This window comes from Ochotona princeps, chromosome 3 (assembly GCF_030435755.1).
Source record: "Ochotona princeps isolate mOchPri1 chromosome 3, mOchPri1.hap1, whole genome shotgun sequence".
Lineage (NCBI taxonomy): Eukaryota > Metazoa > Chordata > Mammalia > Lagomorpha > Ochotonidae > Ochotona > Ochotona princeps.
In genome coordinates, this window is record NC_080834.1 from 107,055,098 (window position 1) to 107,066,415 (window position 11,318).

An 11,318-nucleotide genomic window follows, 5' to 3' on the forward strand; every position below is an offset into this window, starting at 1 on the left:
ACAGTCTCTTTGAGGACTCGTACAGGTGCAACCAGAAGTGGAACTGAACTGTCAGGTTGAAGAATAATGCCTATCTAGGCCCCGGCATAAAGCCCAGTAGCTAGATCTTCACCTAGCACATGCGAGGATTCTATATGTGTACCAGTTCATGTCCCAGGCACTCTATTCCCATCCAGCTCCCTGCTTGTGGCCTGGGAAAGCAGTTGAGGATGGTCCAAAGCTTTGGGATTTTTTATCCATGTGGGAGACCCGGAGGAAGCTCCTGGCACCTGGTTTTGGATCAGCTCATCTCTGACTGTTGAGGTCCCTTTGGGAGTGAGCCAGTGGATGGAAGATCTGTCTGTTCTTTCTGTAAACCTGCCTTTCTAATAAAAATAAATGCATTTTTAAAAAAGAAAGGTAATACATATCATTACCTTTGTTAGATGATAACAAATTGTTTTCTAAGGAATTATCTTGATAGAGTGTGAGTTGACATTTTCCCAAAGCCTTGCTAAACTCTGAAATTTAAGGAAAAAAAATGTAATCACTATAATACATGTGAAATGGTATCCTGGCTTAAATCTTAAAAATTATTTATTTTTATTTGAGTGGCAAAGATATAGAGGAAGTTCTGCTAGCCTCTGGCATATTCCATAAATGGTTGCAATAGCCATGGCTGAGTCTGGCTGAAGCCAGGAGCCTGGAACTCAGGGTCTCCACATGAGTGGCAGGGGCCAAGCACTTGGAGTATCTTCTCTTGCACTCCCCGGGCTCATTAGCAGACAGCTAGACCAGAAGAGAAGCAACCAGGATGCAAACTGGGGCCGGTGTGGGATGTTAGTGTTGCAAGCAGCAGCTTTGCTCCTCGTGCCGTTCCCCGACTGCCTCAGTATCCTGCTATAATTCGTGCTTCCCTGATTCCAGAGACTGGGTGTCTTATTTGCATATTGTCCTCCTGTTTTTCCTGCTCTTGTTTACCAATTCATATCTTTGTATGTTTTCCTATTGAATTGGTAGTCTTTTCTGTTACTAATCTAAAGGAATCATTTTCTTTTTTAAATTTTTTTTCTTTTTTTTAAGACTTTTTTTTTTAAACTAGAAAGTCAGATATATCAAAAGGAGAAACAAGAAGATTTTCCATCTGCTGATTCACTCCCCAAGTGGCCACAATAACCGGCGCTGAACCGATCTAAATCCAGGAGCCAGGAACTTCCTCCAGGTCTCCCACATGAGTGCAGGGTCCCAAGGCTTTGGGCCATCCTTAACTGCTTTCCGAGTTCACAAGCAGGGAGCTAGATGGAAGTGGAGCTGCTGGGATATGAACCAGCTTGTATATGCCATCCCGGTACTTGTCAGGGGAGAACTTTAGCCACGAGGCCACCATGCTGGGCCCAGGAATCATTTTCAAAATTCTTGTTCCTGAGGTGTTACTTGAATTTTCAACTTGCTGCTATCCTCCCAAGTCTGACTAGCTGTTTGTTTTTTGCTGTGGCTAATTCTGCATTTGTTTCTTCTTGGTTTCCGATTCTTTGTTTCTCTGTGGAGTAAAGGAGAAAGTGTTCTTGTGGATAAGGTGTGCTTACACAGCCCAAGCTGCTGGCACCAGCAGTCACCCTTTTGTTAGTCTTCTCATGCTGATATTTAGGGATTGTTGTTAAAAATCAGCCACAGCACATGCTTGTGCGTGGCGGGCTGTGGGCCGGGGTGCTGAGGAAGCTTCAGTGAGCCTTTGAGCTGTTGACCTTCAAAGAGATTCTCTCCCATATGCCGGAAACAAATGAAACTCCTGATGCCAGTGTCTTTAGCATTGCGACCCTCTGATCAGATCTGTGGCCTTGAGGAAGTCCCGCTCGATTTTCTGTTTAGAGTCACTTCCTTTTTTTTTCTCTATGATTCCGAGGAGATCTGATAAGAGATTGCTTTTTTGATTTCCTCTCTTAGATTGGAGATTGTCCTGAGCTTGGAGTAGGAAGGCTTGGGGTTCATTTACATTGCAGTTGGCCTAAGTGGTGGGGACTGTCCTCCTCCCCACACCTTGCATTTCCCCCTCAGTGGGTTTTCAAGGTTTTTTGCCAGTAGTTGGCTGCTCTCTCCTCCTTACTGTGCCTTGTGGAACTGTTGTGTCAGATAAGTGCAGGGTGAGGAGTTAGGCTTTGCTGTCAGCTGTCACGGTCCATGCCCCGGAGGACTTCGTTTCTCTGGATTTGAACCTGCCGAGGTGGACTCGCCTATCATCTGAGAGGGGACAGTATTGCATTGTTGTGTTACCACTCCCCTCATAAGCACGTTAAAAGACTCGTGAAGCTGGGACTCGCTCGCTTGTGCCTGGTCGTGTGCTTCCTTTGCTCTGGCCATACCCAGGACAGGTAATCCCCTGAGCATGGTCCCTGTGTACTGCTTGGATGGGACAATGGATATAGTAATGTTGTTTCTGGTCTGTGTGCTGTCAGGGGTTCCAGGAGAGGTGAGGCCTAGCAGTAGTGGAATGTGGGCAGAGAAGCCAGGGAAAGGGGAATGTCTGCAGCTTTGTAAGTGTGTCCAGGTTATTTTTTGCATGTCTCTTAGGATTGTTACAAGTCTCTTATATTGTTGGGAAAGCTGGGACATAGGTCTTCAGCTTAACGGATGGACTTGAGGGAAATGACCATTTGTTCCTCTTTGGATTATGTTTGGTTGGATTATGGTTGGTTGGATTGCCATAGGGACTTGTGATTTGCTATTTCAAGTACGCTCTATTATCACCAAGCTTGGTTAATAAAGACTCCTTAATAAACCTGAGACATGTCTGGTGTGATCTCGTTCGTACCCTGCAGCGGCAACACAGTGCGTTCCATACAAGTTGTTCATTATATGTATTTTTCCTCTAACATGTTTGAAGACTTTTCATATATACTATTTCAAGGTGGTTTTTGTTGTTGTTGTTTGTTTGTTTTTGCACCAGAATAAACCTACACTCTCGACCTGCTTTTTCTAGCAACTTTTCGATGCTCCTTTATAGACACAATGTCTGTTTACTGCTGACCCACTTTGGAACCTCATCTTGAAAACAAGGAGACTGAATCGCTTTAGCTTCCACCTGGGGTGTCTTGGCCCCATGCTGTCCTTGGCTGACTCCTGGCTTGCCTGGGAGTGGTTTACAATTAGTTTCTGCAAATTCATGTTTGATCGGTGTTCTCAGGAGTCCTGACATTGTTGAATGGGCAGGAGAGATCAGTGCAGGAATCCTGTGTATTCAAAATGTTCTCTCTCCCAAGTGGCAAAGCTATTTTTTAAAGTGACAAGTTAGCTCCTCTTTTTAGCAGCATGAAAGAAAGAAGAGGGACAGGCAGCTTGACATTTCTTTTCAGACATTCAGAGAAAGTTGGCATTTATCTGGTGCAAGCAGTCCAAGGGTTCTGATTTTGCAGCTGACGGCTCTGACTGCCCTGTGCCTTGTAACCGCCCGCTGCTCCCAGGCCTGCTAAGCCTAACTGAAGTCTGTTGCCAGGAATGAGGTTTCGGAATTCAGAATCCACGTGAGGGGAAACGGGGTCATGTACAGGCAACTCTCTTGAAAGGTCTTTAATTATTCAAGGAAGAAAAAGGACCGTGGTATTAGTGAATTGTGACATCAAGCACTTCTCTGTTTTCTTCTCAAAGGGGAGACTTGAGCATGTTTAACCACTGATGCGGAAACTCCACAGGTCGTTTAGTGGGTGAAAGTGGAGTAGGGCGTAACTTTACAGTTGTTAGTTTCAGCTGCTAATACCTGAACATGCTGACCCATGTTAGCGTCAGTAAAAGGCGTTGAAACAGATGTGAAGTTCATTGTAGTGCACTAAGATATAAAGTCGATCCCATCACTGGAAGGATGCTTGCCATTATGGGTAGGTGAGACCTTAGTATAGTCAGGTGGATCAGACATGATTCCAGGCTACAGGCTGTTTGGGAGATGAAATAGACAAGGTGAGCAGGACCAGGAGGAAGACAGGAGAATGAGGGACCACCCCCTCCAGGACAGGTGGCCCAATCTCCCCATAAGTTAATAAGGAAAAAGTTTTGAGAGGCTTAGCAGACCTGATCAAGTGTATCATGTAGTCCTTAATTGTATCTTTTTTTTTTTCCTTAATTGTATCTTAATTTGCACAAATCAGATATACAAAACGACAATGGTGGGCCAGTTAGGGAAGTTTGAAAATGAATTGAGTAATCAATACGTACTGTTTTGGCAGCTATGATCATGAAATTGTGGTCTGGTAGAAAAATGTCCTGGTAATTTTAGAAATGTATGAGAAAAATTTCAAAAAGTTTATGGATAGAACTGGCACAGTGACATACAGGCTAATCCTCTGCCTGCAATGCTGGCTGCTCCACTTGTGATCCAACTCCCTGCTTATGGCCTGGGTAAGCAACTGAGGATGGCTGAAGTCCTTGGTCCCTGTACCCACACACCCATGGGAGACTCGGAGGAAGCTGCTGACCCCTAGCCTCACATCAGCTCAGCTCTGGCCCTTGTGGCCGTTTGGGAAGTGAACCAGCAAATGGAAAATCAATCTCTCTCTCTCTCTCTCTCTCTCTCTCTCTCTCAATTTAATTAAATCATCTTTAAAATAATATGCATTCTTCATTAGTGCTTTTAAAAAAGAAGCAATGCATGGGTTTCAAAATTTCTTTGAATCAAAGTAAACTTAACCTTTTAATTGATTTTTTTTAATGACACTGTTATTTAACTTAAAAGGCAGATGGTGAGACCTTCATCTATTGGCTTATTCTCCAAAGGGCTGCAAAAGCTGGGCTAGAGCAGGCTTAAACCAGGAGGTGTTACTTGGGTGGCCATATCGGTTCTGCGTCCAATGACCTGGGATCAGAAGTGGAGCAGCCAGGACTGGAACTAGTGGTTCCCATATAGAAAGCTGGCATTGCAGGCAATACCTTAACTCATGCCACAATGCCAGCCCCTAACTAATTTTCTGAAATATTTCAAGTACCCTTATGTATTGAAGTATTTAGTAGGAAAATGCTTTGATATATGTAATTGACTTTAAAGTACCTACCCAAAGACAAAAATAATTGAAGAAAATACAGCAAAAACTGTTAATATTTTATAGATTTACATGATGCATAATATAGATCTTAATTATGCTAGTTTTTTTACCTTTTTTACTGAAAAAAATTCCTAGTAAAAAAGACTAAAGCAATGTAGGAAAAAAGGGGAAACAGATTGAATATACTATGATACTATAAGATTCCTGAAAAGGTAGGAGTTTAAAAGACTAGCAAAGAAATTGATCCAAATTTCAGAAAGGTCAGTTCATCTGTTGTAATAGAGGGAAGGAGGAGGGTATGATGAGTCGGCTTGGTCCATCTGTGTATGGCTTTGTGTATCTGTAGGGGAAACAGAAGAAGTTCATGTTTGATGACTTCTACACTCTCCAGGATGTAGCAGGCAAGATCCTCTGCTCCAAGGGGTCGTGAGAAGGCTGGAGGCTTACAAAGGGTGCGAGGAAACTAATTGATACTCAGAGTGAAGATAGTGGGTAAAAAGTTGCAGTACTGATACATTCTTGGTGGAGTGCTGGACTGAGACTCTAACCTGAATAGGAAGGACCATGCCCTGAATACTCTCTTTTCCATAGGGGGCCCCAGATGTTTTTTTCCCTCATGAACCTTATTGTTGTTAAGGACTTCAGGTGGTCTGGAATTTTTACCTAATTATAGGAAAATAAACCTGATATTGTTCCATTCATGCTGGCAGAAGACATAAGACTTCTTGGTTAGAGACAAAGGAGTTGTTGCTGTTGGTGTTTTAAGATTTATCTCTTTATGGAGAGAAGCCAGGAACCACTTCTGGGTCTCCCACACAGGTGCAGAGTCCTAAGGCCTTGGTTCAAGCTCGACTGCTTTCCCAGGACACAAGCAGAAAGCAGGATGGAAAGTGAAACAGCTGGGCCAGGACATAAACCGGTACCCTTATGGAATCCCAGTGCATACAAGGCCAGGACTTTAGGCACTAAGCTACTGCACTGGATCCCTGCTGTCTGTCTTTTGAGGAGACATTCTCTTATTCCTCAAGGTTAGTTCTTGGAAATCTAAACTTGAGAGATGGTCTGAGTAGAAGGGCTGGGGCCTTGTGTTACTGGCCTACTCAGCAAGATGGCAGCAGTGCTCCAGCCCCCTGGCACATTGCTTCTCTCAACAGTGCCCTATCCACCAGGGGGTGGCTTTACAAGGGAACTGCTTGTATCTGGGTTTGCCATTTGTATTCGCCGTACCTCCACCCTGTTGGGCACTCAGCCTGGCAAGTCTCCTTTTGTTTATGCAGATCTTTGTCTCAAGTAACTGCTGAAGACAGCTCCTGCTTTATGTATGTGGCTGTGGGATGGCACTGTTGTAGGTGAGTGGCAGGTGGCTTTTAATGTGCTTAAAAGTTTTGAAACAGGTGGACCTCCTTGATACTCCTTTTTAGCATATTGGCAACTCAATAGGAGGAGCTTAAACTAGTCTTGGTTTCCGAGGATTTTTTTGGCACCCAGAAAATAGGCATCAGAATCTGTAGGATTTTGGTTCCAAGATGCATGGTCCAATATGGGCAAGGGTTGTGACACAAGATTTTGCCTATTGTTTATCTGGCAGAAGGAAAAAAAGATACAGGAAAGAAATAGAGAAAGTTTTGATTAGTCGGTTGATAGAGCACAGTGTTAAATTGGAAGTGAAATGTTCGAATGATTCCAGTTCTTCTCAGTTATAGTTATGTGCCATACCAATCATTTCCACTGGATTTCTTTTTTTTTCTAATTTTACTTCTTTTTATTATTATCATTTTATGATACAGTTCCATAGGCCCTGGGATTTCCCTTACCACTTCCCCAATCCCCTCCCCCCTCATTGAGTTCCCCTATATCCCCTATATCCTATAGTATAGTTCTTCCTACACAGTCTCATGTCCATCATTGCAGGCATGGAGAATGGCAGAGATTCCAGCATCCTATTGTTAAGATATAGTGAACAGTTTCATTGGGAGTCCATCTTTGTCCGAAAGTAGAGATGCATACTGCATTGTATCCTCACATCTGGATATGATAGTCTCCATTACACAGTTACTAATGAAAAGCCACAAAACAAAATCAACAACAGGATGAAAAAAAAAAAGAAATTAACAACACCATGAATTTGACAAAATAATTTTAAACTTATTTCTGAAAGAGAGTATTTTTTTTGCCATAATCTATGTGACTGGAGGATAGGTGCTAGAAACAAAATAAATCTCTTTTGGGGCATTTGGAGTTAAGGCAGTCATTTGAAGCTACAACTTTAATCCAAGGAGATATGAACTGGGATCTAGTGATTGGAGAAGCAGAGAAAATCGTTTTTTGGAAAGAGGAAAACAGCAAATGCAAAGAGACAGAGATATGGAAGAGGTGCCTGGGGAGTCTGGTGGCTTCCTGTCTGGAGGTAGTACTGTTATTGTCTTTGGCTCTGTTTTATCCTAACCGTAGAATGAATCCTCCTGGGCCCGTGCGGTAGCTTAGCAGTTAAGGTCCTCGCCTTGCACGTGCCAGGATCCAATATGGGCATCGGTTATAATCCTGGTAGCTCCACTTCCCATCCAGCTCCCTGCCTGTGGCCTGGGAAAGCAGTCGAGGACAGCCCAAAGCCTTGGGACCCTGCACCCAGGTGGGAGACCTGGAAGAGGCTCCTGGCTCTGGGCTTCAGATTGGCTCAGCTTTGGCCATTGCAACTGCTTGGGCAGTGAACCATCAGACGGAAGATCTTGCTCTCTGTCTCTCCTCCTCTTTGTATATCTGCCTTTCCAATAAAAATAAAATACATCTTTTAAAAAAATGAATACTCCTTTATTTGTCAACATATTTCAAGCTAGTTTATTTGCTGTAAACCAGTGTTTTAGATGCTCATAATAAGGCAGAGGATAAAGCAGCAAAGATCCTGCCTCTAGGACCTTCAGTATTACCAGGAGAAAATAGGCCACAAAAAAGTCAGTTTAAGCTCTATCATATTGAGTCTTGCTGTGAAAAATGAGGCAGCAGGGAGGGGCTACAGGGTAGTGTGGTTGGGTGCACTTGTGTTGGCAGTGATGGGCTCTCTGCCAAGGAAGCAGCTGAACAGGTGTACGGGAGCCAGAAGTGATGGCCCAGGCAGAGGGTAGGGCAGGTGTTAAAGACACTGAGTTCAAGGAACATCCAGAAGGCTTTCAGATAGCTGGGGCAGGGTGAATGAGAGAGGGAAATGAAGGCAGAGGCACAAGGTGGGGGTCTCCCTTCTGCTCACCGAGTGTGTGTCTATGTCTAAGATATAGAGGATGCATCCGTAGGTCAAGATGGAGAGCTTAGTTGGCTGAGGACTCTGAGCATGAGTGGTGCCTACTGCAAGGTTGCTGTGGTTAGACTAGACGGAGAGTGGTCAAAGGCAGCAGGATGGAGGCCAGATGAGAGATGATGGTGGCGTGGACCGAGCATTGAAAGTAGATCAGAATCATATCTCTCTTTTTTTTTTTTTAAAGAAGATTGATTCATTTTTTTGTTCAAAAAGCAGATTCACAGAAGGAGAGGCAGAGAGAAAGATCTTCATCTGCCGATTCACTTTAAATGGCTGCAGTGGCGGAAGCTTCCTCTGGGTCTTCGACATGGGTGCCGAGGCCAAAGGACTTGAGGCATCCTTCTCTGCTTTCCCAGGCCACAAGCAAGAAGCTGGATAAGAAGTGAGACAGTTGGGACTCCAACCAGCACCCGTAAGGGATGCCAGCACTTGCCGGTGGAGGATTAGTATGCTATGTCACCATGCTGGCACCAGTCAGAAATCTTTTTAGAAAATAATAAATGATTTCCAGTAAATAAGATGGGGAAAGATGCAAGTTAAAGGTGATAACCAGGGTCTGGCATTATGGCGTAGCAGGTAAAACTGCCGCCTGTGATACCAGCATTCTGTATGTGTGCCAGTGTGTGTCCATGGCCCTGACTAGGCCACTTCTCATCCAGTTCCTTATAATGGAGGGGTAAAAGCAGACCCCTGCCACCCACATAGGAGACCTGGAGAAAACTCCTGACTCTCTGCTTTAGACTGAGCCAGTTCTTAACCTTGAGGTCACTGGGGAGAATGAACCAGCAGATGGAAGATCTCTGTATCCCTCCCTCCCTCATTCTGCCTTACCCTCCCTCTGTAAAAATCTTAAAAAAAAAAAAAAAAAAAAAACAAGCAAAACAGATTTTTTAACAAACAATTGCAAGGACAGAATTGTCATGTACTGAATGAGGAAGCGTTGGCGTGGGGCAGGGACAGTTTGGAAGCAATCAGTGGGTCACACTGTTTTTGCTCCCCAGATGGGGTGCCTGCTAGTGCCCCGGGAACCACTGCCAAGTGTCCCTTCCCTGCCAGTCGACCTGGAATGCTGTGACTCCAGATTTCTCTTCTGTCTTCTCGCAGCCACCCTGCACAGAACCTTTCAGAATAATCTGGGTCTCTGTTTACTAAATAAATAAGTTAAAGCTCTACTCATAATTGCTATCTCGCTTTGAGTTTCAGAATGACCCAAAAGGAAGTAGCATTTCACTATTTCTAAAGGTAGATTAAACCCAGGCAGGTGTTACACTACTGGAGAAAAGCAGCCATAGCTGGTGGGCGTTTTGCCCTTCGACAATGCTAAATTTAGGATAACTGTACTAGTGTGCCAGCATAGTTGCATATTCTAATTTTTTTTAAAGATACATGGGAAAGATAACAAACACTGGCCTGGAAAATGCCACCCCAGTTCCCTAGGACAGGGACACTGCAGATTGCTCAAGGAAGGGGCCTAGGGATGTATTGGAATGGGGGCAGCTGAGGGTATGTTTGACAGGGAAGAAATTGGGCCACTGCCTTTGCAGGAACACGAGGGAGCTGAGATGAGATGGTGTCAAGGAGGGAAGCTAGAGGGCATGTCTGAGTCGGGCCAAGGCATCCTCCCATGTGAGAGACCTGGGGTGGGCTAATTAGCATCGCTTACTGCACACTGATTCTTGGAAAAGCTGGGGCTGGGTGCATGCCTGGCTGGGCTAGGGCACAGTACCTGCCTGCAAGTGTTAGAGCAGCAGGTGGCTGACATCACGCTGTGCCACAGCACCCACCAGAACATGAGAGAACCAGATCTGGGAGCAGATTCTATAAGGGACTTAGGGCTTGCCTCTGTGGGACTGCAGCACTCGCTGGTCTGTGTGAGAGCTATGAGTGGTGACAGGCTGGACCCCAGGACTTACCTGACATGCTAGAGAGCTGGGACTGCGAGGAAGCTGGGCTAGGCCACAGCAGCATCTGCTGGCACATGCAAAGGGACTGAAGGAAGGCTATGCCCAGCAGGGCTGCAGCATCTGCCAGCATGCATGATACCTAGGGCTGGGACAGGCCTGGTAAGGGACTTGGGGCACTCTCCTGCTAGGCTGCAGCCCATGCTGCGGAACACAGGAACTGGGACTGGGGGCGGACCATTCCTATCAGGGCCAAGGCACCCGCCAGCATGCATGATACAGCTCATGCTGGGGAGCACAAGAACCAGGACTGGGGATAGACCGAGCTAAGCAGGGCCGCAGCACTGGTCAGCATCTGTGTGGGCTGGGTCTAGGGGTAGGCTGGGCCAGGCCAGGCCGTAGTACCTTCTGGCATGCATGAGACCCAGAACGGGGTGAGCTATACCCAGTTTACGAAGAGAGCTGGTTGCGGTGCAGGCCAGACCAGGCTAGGCCACAGCACATGCCGCCACACACACAAACTAGGGTTGGGGGTGGGCCTGGTGGAGATTTTGAGAAGTCACCCCGACTAGGCTGTGACAACTGCTGGTGTGTGTGTGAAGACTAGACCTGTTGCAGGCTGAGCTAGGCTATGCCAAAGCAGCCTCAGTGCTCATGAGAGGTGGGATTGGAGGCAAGCTGTCCAAACAGCTGCATCCACCATTGGGTGGTACAGGTGACAGACCACACCTGACCTGCACCGGCTGGTGCACATAAGAGTCAAGTCTGAGGTCACCTCGGGTGAACATTCTTGAGGAATTCCTCAACTAGATCAGTGGACTCAAACCCCAGCCGCAGGGAAAACCACAATACATGTGGTCAGACCTTGGAGTGCATTCATCAGGTCTGGGCTCCTCAGTGGCCAATGCCTATGCAGTAGAGAGCATGCTCAGATGTACACAAGGGACATGCTAGCCAACTCATCTAGGCCAGTTGACGACATCAAGTGCCTCATCAGAGGATGGAAAGCAGAACAGGTTGGACCACTCTCCTGGCCAAGCTTTGTAACATGTTCCTAGGCCTGGGGATGCACCAAGGTAGACCTGATCAGCCGGTAGACCTTGGCAAGATTTTCTCAGCCTG